Genomic DNA, 13,414 nt, shown 5'->3' with positions numbered 1-13,414 from the left:
TGAAGTGAGCTTCCTAGAATTCTGTAATACCAGCCCTTTTTTTTAAAGGCCCTGTTTCTAGCAGATACTCAGCTGGCATCCCCAAAAGATGTCTTAGCAGGGCTTTATTGGCAGGTAAGTTTGTGAAGAGTTTATAGCTATTCTTCAAAGGCAGCACCATCTAGAAGGCATTTCTGTAGTCTAATCTGGAAGTCAGGTGAGCCTTCTTCAGACATTATATACATGTGTATGCTTTCCTCAGTTACAACAACATCAACAGAAGCTCACAGGCAAGCCCTAGCCCTCACACTGAAAAGTATCCCCTCCTCTGTAGATACATTGTTTGTCAAAAAAAGCCAATGGCCAAAGGTCAGACAAGAGTCTTGGTTCCTTAGCACCACCTTCTGGGTCCTGACCTCCAGGTACATGTAAAGCTAGCACAAAATGGTGGCCTTCCACCCATCCTGGCATGGTAGCTCAGAAGGACACCATGGCTGATTGGTACTGAGAGCTACTGGGAAGTCCGGCAGAACCAAGAGGGATGCATCCCCACACCTACCTCCCAGAGAGGATCCTTTAAGGGCCATCTTAATCCCCAAACTGGGCCAGAAACCATCTTGAAACAGCATCATCCAGAAGTTGCTAGAGTTGAGGGATCATATCGAAAAGGGTCTAAATAACACATCTACTTAACACCACTGTGTATATCAGAGTTCGTTGCTGATGAGAATTCTTCTCATTAAGAGAAGGAGATAATTCTTCTTTCACTATAATTGTTATAGGTGTACTTAGGGATAGATAGATAGATAGATAGATAGATAGATAGATAGATAGATAGATAGATAGATAGATAGAGTTTAACTCAGGAAGGGAGAAAGAGAGAGAAGAGAGAGGAAGAAAGAAGGGAAGAGCGAGTAGTGAGTAGTGGAGGAGAGAGGAAAAGAAGGGAGAGAAAGAAAGAAGGAAGGAAGGAAGAGCAAAGGATGGGCCCAAGCCTGTCAGCAGCCTGAGGGGAACAAGTGGCATGGCAGAGGCGGCATCAAGGAAGGGCCCAGTCAACCACTGCTACTGTTTGGGGCTACCAAGGCCATTGGCAGAGGGAGGCAGAGGCAGGCAAGGGACGGGCCCCAGCCTGTCAGCAGCCTGAGGGAAACGTGTGGCCATGGCAGTGGCAGCAGCGAGGAAGGGCCCGGTCTGCTGATGATGATGATGATGTGGGGAGGAGCAGGAGTGGGCTCTGGTGAAGGTGGGGATGTCTCTGGGGATAGGGGGCTGCAGCTTGGCCAATAGGCACCAGCAACACTGTAGCCACGGCCAAAGGGGGTGAGGGGAATGGAAACAATGGGATGGAGGAGGAGGAGCAGGAGTGCAGCTCAGGTGAAGGTGGAGAAATCTCTGAGGTGAGTGGGTCTGTGGCAGGGGGTGAGGGGGTGAGGGGAGCAATCAAGTACTAGCGCGCACATGCTCTGCGCGGATCAAGCTAGTTTCAAATAAATTGCTTTACCCAGTGTGAGTAACTCACAATGTAGCCAAATGTTGTGAGCATTCTCTGTCACTCTATCATAAGTGACATGATCTATCATAAATATCTACCATGGATTCTCATGATCACAGCTGTATATATTTAATAACAGTGGAGATGCATGGTAGTATGAAGCAGCAAGCATAGAAGCTTGATAATGGCAGCCACTCTGGATCTCTAATTTCAGTCTTTTATAATTACTGTGATAATGTTATTGTAGTTCACATAGCTGTTATGATTATGTGCTACACAAGTATTTCCCAATAGGTGATATACATTAAATATACCAACCAGCTGGAAGTAGTCTGGTGCATAGGTGCATATAGTCAAAACATATTTATATTGTTTTATATTATGTTGTACACTGCCTGGAGATTTCTGTGCCAGGCAGTATAGAAATACGAGGGATATATGGATAGATAGAACATTTGGGCACCTTTGGCATGAATAACTGGGGAGGGTCAGGGTGGGAAGACACTCACAGCCCAAGACATTGCCTTGGTAGTCAGTAGCTGCTCATCAGACCGGGATAAGCCTCAGATGTACCACAGATAGTTATGCAGGTAAATCAGGATGTTTTTTTCACCAACTTGTGTAACTTTGGATTAAAAACATCAAATGTACTGTGTCCTTGCAGTATTGCCTAAATGTCTTCAGATATAGATCTACTGTCATATCCATTCCAGCTCTGAAAAATATTCATTTTCATTATTTTTACATGGTTTGCTTATAAATGCTAGCTATTAGATACACAGAGGATTACAAAATATTATTATTATAAAGGATTATTATAATTATAACATAATTATGATTATATATAATTATCAATTAATATTAATTATAATTAATTAATATATTATTATTATTATTATTATCATCATCATCATCATCATCATCATCATCATCATCATCATCAGCCTCCCTCTGATTAGTTTTGCCACTGCATTTTACCCCAGTCTGTCTTGATCTCTCCTGCCTCTGACCATTTGTTTTGCAATCGGACCACTCTGGCTACTACAGCCTGCCTCTGAGCCTGAACAAGGCCTGACAAAACCATGATTAAGAGAGATGCAGGAATGTGCATGAGGAGGGAGAAGCTGTGGACAGCAAACGCACAATCTCATGGTCCATTCCTAATCCTTTTACTGTGGTTGGCAGTTGGGTGGTGTTACATTTACATTGGCCCACAGTGTGAGTGACTCAGATTTCAAAACCATAAGTCAGGGCATCATATATCTCCACCTTTTGATGATGCTTTATATGTAGGACTTATACTTTGTTTATTAGTTCCACATAATAAATTTACTAATAAATTAGTAAATTGGACTTAAGTTTGGCCATTTTGTTAGCGTGGACTGTAAACAAACAATATTCCTAAACCCAAACACAAATAGTTTGCTTGACAACTTCTGTAATACAATTTGAGGCTTTGTATTCCAATATAACCAGGTTTCATGAGTAAGTACAGCAGAGCAGAAATAGCAACAATACGCAAAGCACATGAAATCTCCTGTTCTAGGATCTATTAATTGCCTAATTTAAGCAAGATCCCTAAACTATTCTTTATCATTATTCAACCTCTTGCATTTTGAACCAGTTTAGGGCAGTGATCTCAGAATAAAAAATGTGCACTTTTAAAATCACCTTCTCCTATCAGTCTTCAACACCTGTGGCCTATAAGTCATCCCCCTCAATTAAATGTAACCCCAGGGAGAGAAATTAATCCCTTGGAGTCCGTAATAGGACACTTATTTTTTCTTGTGATAATGGTTCAAGCTTTCTAGAAGAGATGCTCTTTCAGAGTGCTAATTACACTGCGATTGGAAGATTATGCAACAATAGGGTGCATGCTGATAACACAAAAAGTAAAGCCATGGCACACTGCAATATACGGAATCCAATAAAAGTAACCTGGGATACTGGGGGATGCTATAAAATAAGCAGATGACAACTTAATTACTATAAGAAATTATTAGAAATGTTATTTCAGTAACCGCATAGATCAGATAGGAGGAAAAGGATTATATGCTAGGTGTTGACCAAAGTATGTTCATAGGATTTTTATTTTTATTTTTTATATGTATATACCACTCTTTGTCCTAAGACCCTAGGGTAGTTAACAACAAGATAAAAACAAATCCATAAAAACATAAAAACAAAACAAATACAGATAAAAGTTTAAAAAGAGCAAAGGACAGCTCATTGGCCAAAAGTTGTGCCATCAAATCGGTGACGACTCCTGGAGGTTATTCACACATGGCTTTATGCCTCAGGGTATCTGAAGAGCAAATCTTCTTTGCAGCAGATTCACAAGATGTTTAATTCGGCGGATTAAAAGGATAGTTCACATAGTTTCTGGCAGATCTTGGCAGACCTCTCCTGGCAGGTCTTTTTCCTGTGTGTTTCCACCAGGTTGTTTTAGGTTTTTCCTCCAGCCAATCACAAATAAGAGGAGGAGGTGAGAGAGCTTTTTTTGTTGTTGTTGGTAGTTTGACAGCTCGTTATGGAAGAGTGGAAGAATGGCATGAAACGTTGCCAAGCCTTGCCTTTGTGAGTGATTGCCAACAGGCAAGCCGCCGCCCCGCTTCCCTCGAGTTGCCCTTCCTTCGGAGTCTCCTTTCTCCACAGGCTCAGAGACAGGAGCTATACTTAGCAGCAGCAGCAGCGGTGGCAGATTGGACATCATTTCCACAGGGCGCTGCTAAGTAGGGATGTGCGTGGTCCGGAGCAGTCCGGACCGGCACCGAAGGGGGGCCTTTCTTTTAGGGCGGGGAGGGCTTGCTTACCCCTCCCGCCTCTTTGCCCCCTCCAGCGCCCGTATTCTACAGTGTAATTGGGGCGCTGGAAACCAGCCGCCCCCGCCGCGCCCCCCCCCCCCGCGAGCGGATTAGGGCCAAAAGTTAAATACTTTTTAAAAGAGAGGAGCTCGCGAACAGAGCTCCTCTCTCGGCAAAGTCCCGGCTCAACTGGGGCCTTGGGCGCGCGCGCGCGCGATAGGACACTGGATGGAACTTCCGCCGGAGGCCCGGTCTACCCGCCGGGAAGAGGCCGGGTAGACCGGGCCTCCGGCGGAAATTCCATCCGGTGTCCTATCGCGTGCGCGCACGCGCCCAAGGCCCCAGTTGGGCTGGGACTTTGCCGAGAGAGGAGCTCTGTCCGCGAGCTCCTCTCTTTTTTAGAAAACAATGTGGTGAGCACTCGGGGGGGCGGGTGGGAGGGAGGGGGGCGGGACGGTGGCAGTGTTTAACTTTTGGCCCTAATCCGCTCGCGGGGGGGGCGGCTGGTTTCCAGCGCCCCAATTACACTGTAGAATACGGGCACTGGAGGGGGCAGAGGCGGGAGGGGTAAGCAAGCCCTCCCGCCCTTAAAGGAAGACCCCCACACCCGGACCCGGACTGGCCAGGTCCGAACCGGTCCGGCAGTTCGGAGGCCTTTAGAATGGCCTCCAGACTGGTTCGGACACACCCCTACTGCTAAGACGCACACTTTTGGCACCAAGAGAAGAAAAGCACTGAATTCTTCCCCCACCCCATCCGAACTCCGCTTGCGTGCAGTCCCTGCTTCTCTCTTCCTTCTCCTCTCTGGCAGGCACCAAAGCCCCAGGGCCTCTGGCAAAGAGAGTGAGGGTGTAAGAGAACAAAAGCCCGAATGAAACCCAAGAAAGTTTCCAAGCGATGCAAGAAAGAGGGAAGCGCTGCCTGAGGGAGCTCGGGACAGAATGAACACAGTCGAAAGCCCTTTCCAGAAAGACCGAGTCGAGCGTGAGCCTTCATCACCTCATGTCACACATACCAAGGTGCTTTCTCTGGGTTATGAAGAAAAATGCAGCCGATGAAATCAGCTCAGGTTACATGGAGGAGAGCAGCCTCTAGACATAGTAGCAAACAGAGCTCAGTGTGTATGTGAGAGAGGGGTGGAGGGGAGCAGTCTGCTTCCAAGCTATGGGCATGGCCACCCCACATATCACAAGAGAAACTTTGGGGCATAACAGAAACCCCAGGTTTTCCCCAAAAACCTCTGAAACTAGAGGATTTTTAAAAGCCAGACATACTTCAGACCACGCCAGAATGTGCAGCCTCAAATGAGAGGAGGGGAAGAGTCATGTCTGTAGTGATCCCTGAAAGCCCACAGGGACTTCGGAGTAAGTGCAGCTAAAATGTGGACTGGCACACTCCATTCAGGAGTAGATTAGAGCCCAAAGCCATGTGTGTAAAGCCTCCTGGCGACCATAGAACCATGTGGCTTTCTTTGGTAGAATACAGGAGGGGTTTACCATTGCCATCTCCCATGCAGTATGAGATGATAGGAACATAGTAAGCTGCCATATACTGAGTCAGACCATTGGTCTATCTAGCTCACTATTGTCTTCACAGACTGGCATGATGCCTTTCAGCATCTTCCTTTATTGCTGCTGCTTGGTATAGGTGTTTCCCATAGGGAAACATACCAGCGGAGATTCAAACCAGCAACCTCTTGCTCCCTAGGCAAGTTACTTCCCTGCTGAGCCATTAGGTTGGCCAAAAGCCTTGATAAAAAGGGCACTTCACTTTCCTCTCAAATTCTGGGAGAAAAGGTATAAATCATTCCAGTCTGCTCAGTCTGATTCAGGACTTTGCTGAAGCAACACCGTTGGATAAGCCCTTGCTCCCAAGTAGACGAGCCCCTTACAAGCTTGACCTTTTGCTTGCTTTGACCTTGACTCACACACACCTGCTCCTGCATATACCTGACTTACCAGCTCTTGACTCTGACTCGTTTGACCTTGAAGCACACTTATTGCTCAATAGATCTGGCATTCTGGCTTGTGATCTTGGCCTGTTGATCCAGCCTTTCTCTTACAAGTGAAGCCTTGCCATAGGACTAGCACAGTCCTCCAGCAGGACACAATACCAACTAAATCTGTCATAAACAACATTTCCAAGCCAGCTTGATATGCATTGTGTCAAGATGCGAAATAATCAATCCACCTTGCAGCTCACTCTGTGGAGAAATGGAGGTTGACCAGGAATGTGTTGATTAAATATAAGCATTGATTCACCCCACCAAACTTTCAGGTTATACAGACCTCTTCATAAGTCAGAATGGAAAAGAAAATTCTTATTAAGTTTATTAATGCAACTCGTCCTACAATCCAACAATACCATCAGTGTTGACCCGGGCAAACATTTCTTTAGCAAATATGCTAGGATTGCATGCATCCTTGGGCACTCCAGGAATCAGGGACGTAGCAAGGTTGGAGTGGGCCCAGAGACAAGATTTTAAAATACCCCCACCCTCACTGAAGCTCAGCTCATGAAGTAAAGAAATCTTAAATGAGGCTGAATTATTATTATTATTTATTCAGTTTCTATACCACCCTTCCAAAAATGGCTCAGGGCGGTTTATACAGACATATAATACATAAATAAGATGAATCTCTGTCCCCAAAGGACTCACAGTCTAAAAATAAAGATAAGATAGACACCAGCAACAGTCACTGGAGGTACTATGCTGGGGTGGATAGGGCTAGTTACTGTCCCCCGGCTAAATAAAGAGAATCACCATGTTAAAAGGTGCCTCTTTGCCAAGTTAGCAGGGGCAGTGCCAAGTTAGTCCCCCAGGGACAGGGCCAAGTTAGCCCCACAAGGCAGTGGGCCCCAAGCAGGGGCGTAACGAGGCTGGAGTGGGCCCAGAGACAAAATTTTAAGATGGGCCCCTCGCTGATACACACACACTCACTTCACATGTGACTTGCCTCTGGGGGGCCCCTCGAGGCGTGGGGGGCCCCAGGCAGCCGCCTCCCCTTGCCTAATGGTAGTTACGCCCCTGGCCCTCAGACAACTGTCTCCCCTTGCCCTATTATAGTTACACCCCTGCCAGGAATATAGTGATTTAAAATGGGGTTTTTAAAATGATTTTCACAAAACCATATCTGCACTGCACTGGATTCCGATAGAGAAGATAAAAACATCCCATTGCACTTTTGCAGTTCTCTGGCACCTATCAATTAGCTTGCTTGATCTTAGCCAAAATATTTGGAACTTCCAAGATGAAGTATAAAATGCATCATCAGCTGGGTTACAGATCTGATTTTCAAGGAGTCCTTTGTCCTGCTTTTGAATGCAGTGGGAGTGTTACAAAATAGTTTGTGACACAGCAGGAAGAATGCTGTTACATGAAGAGAGTCAAAGTCATACTGGATAGATGCAAGCCCATGGGGTGTGCCTAATGGGGCTTTCTGAACTGCAAATCATATAATCACATCTTAATGATGATGATTCTATATTTAGATCTTTTGAAATACATAGCAAGTATATGACTACTTAACGGACAGTGTGATGTACACACTAATGAATAACATCAACAAATGTTATGTGAGTTATTGGTATATTTTGCTCATTAATAACACTCACAATAATATCTTGTGTATGTGCAACTTAAAATTCATCAAAAGAACATTCCTCCCTTTGTCCACAGCCTTTCTGCTTGAACAAGAGCCAGGAATCCATTGACTGCAGCTCTGGCACTTTGCTACTGGATCCATTAGTCTGACTCTGGCTGAAGAAAATTCCTGTGACACCTGACTGCTAAATACTTTTATTTCACTGCTGTATTGATCTTGCAGCAGTTTGAGATCTTATATCAGAGAGAAGGTCAGTACAGAGGTGACCTGGGGGAATGAGCTATACCTTACATAAGATGTATGAATATCTTTCATTTTAAGGATAATAAGAAAAGCATATCATCCAACCAGTTGTAAAAGGAACCTCACTTTCTTTTGATTTAGCAAGATAACATTTTATATATGAAAACACTCATCACACTACAAAGATTTATACTGTTTTAATTTAAGATGGAAAATATAATTTTAGAATATTATAGCACATACTGGGTATAGAAGATTAGCACACACTAGCTAATACCAGCATCAACACACATCACTTTATCCTCTGTTCGGTGCCAGTGCAAAAACTAACCTGTGTGATTATTTAATGTATTAAAATATGTTTATATTTTCCAGGGTTCAACACTGTTTGTAATAAGATCCATGCCATTCCTTGAGCTGTTCATGGGCTACATACTGAGGGCTCTAGTACAGCCATAGTAAAAATCATCATAACCGATTTGGTTACAAACTGGAGAGAAATGTACCCGTTTTAAAAATCTTTTAAAACACATGACCTTGGTCCCTAGCTGTTTGTGGCCTTCTAGTCTTGGGCTTGTCATAGTTTCACAAATTTCCCCATCTAGTATGGGGTATCTCAGATGAAAGAGAGACCAGAGTCAGGGAACGTCTATGTTTGATTACTTGCTTAAGGACCAGGTTCTACAAAATGCAATAGGATTTTGAAAGGGCAGACATATTGTTGTTACTCAAATTAACAATTACTTCGGTGTAAGAAACACATAACACGCCAGATGGGGAAGAAGAACATACTCATATGCCCAGTGTCTTGTCTAGACCAGGCAGCCATACATGTAACATGAGCATTCTAGCCCAGTGCCCACAGGGGCTATGGATAGGGTTGCCAACCAGGGACTTTTATAGAGAACTTGAAACTATTTGGGGGACCAAATGTAATCGTCTTCTCCTCCTCCTCCTCATTAGGAGAAAGAGAGACTATTTGGGGGAACAAATAACATTTGCATTTGTTATGGTGTCCAAAGTTCTGGGGAGCAGCTGGAACATTTTGTTGGCTCAGAACACTCTGCTCTCATGAGCAGCTTCTCTTCCTCCTTCCCCTGCTGGTATCCTACTGACCATCCATCCGTTTTAAGCCCTTTTTTGGCCAGTTCGGGCCTCGGTAAGCTGGCGCGGCGGACATGTTGCCCGCCACCGCACATGTGCAAATGGCCTCGCAAATGGCACCTGGCATGGCCCAGGGCCTCGCAGAGGCCATTTGTGCATGGTACTTGCTGGGTAACTCTGGGCCAGTCACTTCTCTCTCAGCCTAACCTACTTCACAGGGTTGTTGTGAGGAGAGACTTAAGTATGTAGTACACCACTCTGGGCTCCATGGAAAAAGAGCAGGATATAAAATGTAAAAATAATAAACTAATAATAAATCCACCATACACCTGACAAGGTGATCAAAAGAGGCCTGCTCCATATGCTGACATGGTGTGTAGTCTGGTAGTCATACAGGTAGGCCAGAGCCTTCTCAGTTATTACCTGCGGATTCTGGAATGTCTTCCTTGAGGAGGTCCACATGATTTCTACCCTCCTGGCCTTCCACAGGCACCTGAAAGCATTATTCTTTATACAAACCTTTGATTTGGACTCTCTGTGCAATTATGCTCTGCTGTGATTTAGTCATGTTTTAATGTTGGTTTATTGTATTTTTATGTTGTACATCACTTTGAGGCCATTTGGCAAAAGACAGTTTTATAAATACAAATATTTATTTATTTAATACATTTATATACCACCCCAAACCAAAGTCTTGGAGCGGTTCACAACTATAAAACAACAATACAAATCAATAAAACATTAAAATCAATTAAAACTCCAAAAGCTACTTAAAACAAAATCAGGTTACAATATTTAAAATTACAAAAGTTAAATAAAAGGCCTGTTTAAAAAGGCTGGTCTTCAAAAAATGCTCCCTAGACCCAATTTCTTCTGATAAGGGTTATTTTTAAGCCCTTCTACAACTATTTAAAATAGCTAAAAATAGTACATTGGGTAATGCGAGTAAACATTCCATTTACGTGTTGCTGATAAACCCATACCTCCTTTCATGGACAGTATCAAAGGACACAGCAGATACTAGATAACAATTGCTGAAGGGTTTGTTAAGCTGAATAAGCTTTAACTCCTTTCCTGTTCTCCTGGAAAGAGAGAAGGAAGTGTGTGTATCTAGGGGGAAAGCCTTTAGAATCAAAAGGATTGTTGCCAGTGTGGTTACCCAATGGAAGTCTGATCAAGATTCATTCTCACTTTGTATTCCCACCCCACTTTTGGATTGGGACTGTCAAAGACCTGTTAGCACATATTGGGGTAGAAGTCAATGAACTGAAGCTTTATTGTGGGAGAGCACCACTGCTCCCTCTAACACATCCATGCCAGCTTGGATTCATCCGGACTATTTTTCTCCCAGTGAAATTGCCAGCATGACTGAGGGCTAGAATGGTTGCTATGGAGATTCTTAGACCTTGATGCTGATAGAAAGTTCTGCTCTTTAATATTGCTGAAGAATGTCATTGTAGTAAACAAAATCAATGTAAAAGCATAACAGTGTTTGTACCATTTTATGCAACTCTTTCCCACATAATCTGTGAACCATAAAAGCTTGGGGTAATAATTTGGATCCAAGCATTGCATAAATATGTTATGTTATATTTCTATGTTTAAAAGGTTTAGCTGGCTTTTCTGAAATGCAAGTGCTAGCTAGAGCAACTGCTTTAGAAAAGACCTTTCATTTATGGCTGGTGCAAAACAGCACCAAAGTCCATCCTTATGGAAAATCAGTCACAAAGACAATTATAGATACACTTTATAAATAAAGCTCGATTGACATTAGAGACAGAACAGAGATAATCAGTCATTACTTACAGATGTATACATCTTTATCAAAACCACAGAAGTCATTTTTTCTAGTAATACAGCAGTTTGCTTCTTGTGTCATAAAATGTCTAGATATGTCTAGAAATGTCTAAAACCATAGATCATAAACCATATAACATCTTTTTACCTGGGCAATCTCGCAGCAGTGTGTACAGACCCAGTGACTTCAAGTTCCTCAGTTCTTGATTGCTAGATTCTTATAGAGAAGCTGGTTTGCATTAGTTAGAAATCAGTTATGGGCTATGTCAAATTAAGGTTATGTTGGCAATGTCAGCTTTATATTGTACTATTATTAAATGTAGTGCAATGAACAACTATAAATATTTCAAAATCATCATTTTAACTTTTTATCTGAGTACATTTTTTAAACTGCCCTTGCTCAGTTTGTCAAGCAGAACAACTACACTATAAGCAGGTATTCAAAAAAGAGACTGAGCTGGTGTTGCATCACGGCCACAAATCAGGGCTGTGCTGTGAATCAGGACTTCCCTGGTTTGAATGTTGTCCCTACTATGAATTCATTAGATGGCTTTAGGCATACCACTCCCTCTCTGCATTGGCTTCCTAACTGCAACATGGAGATAATAAAACAGAGATTACAGGATTATTGTAAGGGTTCAATCAAGATCATACATGTGAAGCACTTGGCATACTCCAAAATATTATTAGATTCAGGAGGCACCAGAGTACGTGATGGCTCAGCCTATCAAATACAAGAACAACCTTGTTAAACAAGGTGTGTATTATTAGTAGAACAGCTCCAGAGTGCTTGGCTGGGACACTCCAGCTATACTTTTGGCTTAACGTAGGGAAATTAGCTTGACTATTGGGGAGCAGTCTATTTGGAGCAGAGTTTGGGTTTTGGAAATAATGGGGCAACGTAAATGCAGTACAATAGATTTATTTGGGATGAAATTGCAGGAAAGTAAAAGTTGTTTAGGCAGTAAAAATCTTAATTAACTATCTTAACAAGAATCTTACTAAGAGGAGTTAACTGGTTGAAAGACAGGAAACAGAGGGTAGGTATAAATGGAGAGTTTTCACAATGGAGGGAAGTAAGAAGTAGGGTCCCCCAGGGATCTGTACTGGGACCGGTGCTTTTTAATGTATTCATAAATGATCTAGAAGCAGGGGTAAGCAGCGATGTGGCCAAATTTGCAGATGATACCAAACTCTTCCGGGTAGTGAAATCCCAAACGGATTGTGAGCAGCTCCAAAAGGATCTCTCCAAACTGGGGGAGTGGGCGACAAAATGGCAAATGCGGTTCAGTGTTAGCAAGTGTAAAGTGATGCACATTGGGACGAAAAACCCCAACCAAGTATATCCTGATGGGATCCGAGCTGTCGGTGACGGACCAGGAGAGGGATCTTGGGGTTGTGGTTGACAGCTCGTTGAAAGTGTCGACTCAATGTGCGGCAGCTGTGAAAAAGGCCAATTCCATGCTAGGGATCATTAGAAAGGGGACTGAAAATAAAACGGCTAACATTATAATGCCCTTATACAAAACTAAGGTGTGACCACACTTGGCGTACTGCGTACAATTCTGGTCACCACATCTTAAAAAGGTTATTGTTGAACTGGAGAAGGTACAGAAGAGGGCAACCAAGAGGGCAAGTGCGCAGAGCATGCTGGAGAGACCCCCGAGCCGGGATGCTGCTTTTTAGCCTCCCAGTCAGGGGTCTCCTTGTGAGTTGCTGCGGTGTGGAGCCACGGTAACACACAATCGTAGAGCCCAGGTTAGTGGAGCGCTCTCTCCACTAACCTGGGCTTAGGGGAGGGCTCCATAAGCGGGTAACCTGCTTGAGAGAGCCCGGTGGTTCTCACGGTCCCCAGAAAGCAGGCTAGGCTCCCTTAGCCTGCTTTTTGGCGATCGTGAGAATCGCCTCAAAGATAGGTTTTGGGGATGACTCCCTTCCAGTTTCCATTTTTATCAGAGTAGCATGTTTTGCTTATGCTAAGCAAAAAATTGCAAGTCATGCCAAATATTGGCATGTGCAGAGTTTGGGATCCCACAAACTGAAGTATCCAAAATAGAAGCTGTGGTCCCACAGTTCCAAGCATATGGTCTGCTGCTCACAAATAAAGCTGTTTTGGCAAAAATGTGTACACATACATACACATGTATGTGCACACAGCAACTTTCCCCTTTTTAATCATTCAGCACTGATGGTGCACTTTCTGCAGCTTTCCCCCTATACAGCTACAGAATTAAAAATCCCTTTGCATAACAGCTTCAGGCTGTGGACCTCAGCTCAGCTCATGCTGTAACTATTATGTTACTATCAGTGCAGGGTTTGGCACTAACTGTCGAGAAGGCTGAAGAAATTATTAAGGGCACACAAAAAAAACCCTCAGTCTGCACAGG

The 13,414-nt window shown here is 43.6% G+C and overlaps 1 long non-coding RNA gene across 2 annotated transcripts; it reads left to right on the top strand.

Annotated features, from left to right (window-relative positions):
- LOC128352246 (uncharacterized) lies at nucleotides 1-8,412 on the top strand. 2 transcript variants are annotated; one of them, XR_008320283.1, is made up of 3 exons: nucleotides 1-114; nucleotides 5,090-5,297; nucleotides 7,958-8,412. It is a non-coding gene; the product is annotated as an uncharacterized LOC128352246 (long non-coding RNA). The 2 variants fall into 2 exon arrangements; XR_008320284.1 differs by lacking the exon at nucleotides 1-114 and adding an exon at nucleotides 1,330-1,379.
- The last annotated feature ends 5,002 nt before the right edge of the window (nucleotides 8,413-13,414 follow it).

This window comes from Hemicordylus capensis, chromosome 3, assembly GCF_027244095.1.
Source record: "Hemicordylus capensis ecotype Gifberg chromosome 3, rHemCap1.1.pri, whole genome shotgun sequence".
NCBI lineage: Eukaryota > Metazoa > Chordata > Lepidosauria > Squamata > Cordylidae > Hemicordylus > Hemicordylus capensis.
This window is presented reverse-complemented; position numbering and strand designations above follow the sequence as displayed.